This window comes from Sapajus apella, unplaced genomic scaffold (genome assembly GCF_009761245.1).
Source record: "Sapajus apella isolate SASKATOON/1434 unplaced genomic scaffold, GSC_monkey_1.0 scaffold129, whole genome shotgun sequence".
NCBI classification, from domain to species: Eukaryota; Metazoa; Chordata; class Mammalia; order Primates; family Cebidae; genus Sapajus; species Sapajus apella.
In genome coordinates, this window is record NW_022437069.1 from 1,208,505 (window position 1) to 1,210,615 (window position 2,111).

A 2,111-nucleotide genomic window follows, 5' to 3' on the forward strand; every position below is an offset into this window, starting at 1 on the left:
ACATATTAAAAAAAAAAAAAAAAGCACAGTAGTACATCAAATTTGGTAAAGTTTCTGTTAAACTTCATGCCAAAATGTTTAAATGTTTTCTTTTTATCATATTTTCCAAATTTTCTGAAACATGATTAGGGTCATTTCTGTAATTAAAATATAGAATGATACAAATATGAGAGCAGATAGCATTTATTAGGCATCATTCCTTATCCAGCACTGCTCTGGTTGGGCATAATTGGGGCAGGTGTGGAGCCTGGGTCTCAGACCTGTGCAGATTGCTGCAGATCTTGTCTGGGGTATTCAGTGACTGAGAGAGAGTCTGACCTTGTTAGTAAAGAGCTGATAAGAGGCATTTGGTTTTTACTCAACTCAAATTCATCATCAGCCCAGCTGCCCTTGTCCTCCTCCCCAATAAGCTTGCTTCTGTTCCTGGAATCTACTTCCGGACCACTTCCTTCCACACTTCAAGTAATAAAGAAAACAATAATAATATAATATTTCTTTTACATTTTTAATAGTACTTCACATTTTTCAATGCTCTCCCACACAATGTTTTACATAACTTTATAGTAACTACTACCAAAAATAAAACTACTTAAATTTAATGATCACAGCTCTGTGAGATAGATGTTATTTTCTCCAGGTTTGTTTAAACGCTGTTTAGGTGCTCTGCCAGAAGCCACAGCTGGCAAATGGTGGATCCATCTGGAATTTCTTTTTTTTTTTTTTTTTTGAAATGGAATTTCGCTCTTGTTGCGCAAGCTGGAGTGCAATGGCACGATCTCGACTCACTGCAACCTCCGCCTTCAGGGTTCAGGCGATTCTCCTGCCTCAGCCTCCAGAGTAGTTGGGATTACAGGTGCCCTCCACCACGCCCGGCTTATTCCACCTTCCTAAATAAGAATAAAACAAAATTCAAAATGGAAATTTTAAAGTAGTTCAAACTAAAAACAAATGAAAACCCTATTTACCCAAACTTGTAGAGTATGGCAAAAATAGTACTTTGAGATAAATTTGTATTGTTAAATATGTGTATTAGAAAAGAAGAAAGTACAAAGCGAACCATTCAGTTTATTTCTAAAAAGACGAAATAAATTCCAAGAAAGTAGAAAAAAGATATAGTAATGTTAGCAATAAAAATTAACAAAATAGAAAACAAAGAGTCAACAAAGGCCAGAGGTGCAGTGGCTCATGCTGTAATCCCAGCACTTTGGGACGCCAACAAGCGAGGACCACTTGAGGTCAGGAGTTCAAGACCAGCCTGGGAACATAGTGAGAACTCCCCATCTCTGAAAGAAGGAAGGAAGGAGGAAAGGAAAGAGGGGAGGGGAGGGAAAGGAGAGAGAAAAAAAGAAAGAGTTGGACTATCTCTGCCCACTGTAACCTCTGCCTCCCCGGGTTCAAGAGATCCTTCCACTTTAGCCTCCTGAGTAGCTGGGACTGCAGGTGTGAGCCACCACACTGGGCTAAATTTTAATAGAGATCGGGTTTCTCCATGTTGTCCAGGCTCATCTTGAACTCCTGGGCTCAAGCAGTCTGTCTGCCTCAGCTTTTGATAATATCAGTGTTCAAAAATTAATAAATAGCACAATTGAGAAAATGAATGAAACCAAAATTAAGTCTTCTAGTTAGATTGATCAAAAAAAAAAAAAAGAGAGAGAGAAGATTCAAATGACTTAAAATCAGGAGTGAAAAAAGAAACATTAGTACCAGTCTTACAAAGTAAATAACACTATAGGAGAATATTAATATGAATAATCGTACACTGACAGATAACCTACATAAAATTGGCAGATTCCTTGAAACACAAGAATTACTGAAACTGACTCAAGAAGAAATAGAAAATCTGAACAGACCGTAACAAGTAAAGAGAATGAATCAGTAATCAAAAAACTTTCCATAAAGAAAAGCACAGGGCCAGATGGTTTCGCTGTTGAATTGTACCAAACGTTTCAAAAAGAATTAACACCAATCTTTCATAAACCCTTTCAAAAAATAAAAGAATAGGAAATATTTCCAAACTCTTTCTCTGAGTTGAGCATTACCCTGATATTGAAACCAAGCAAAGACATCACAAGAGGAGAATACTACAGACTGACAACTCTTTTTTTTTTTTT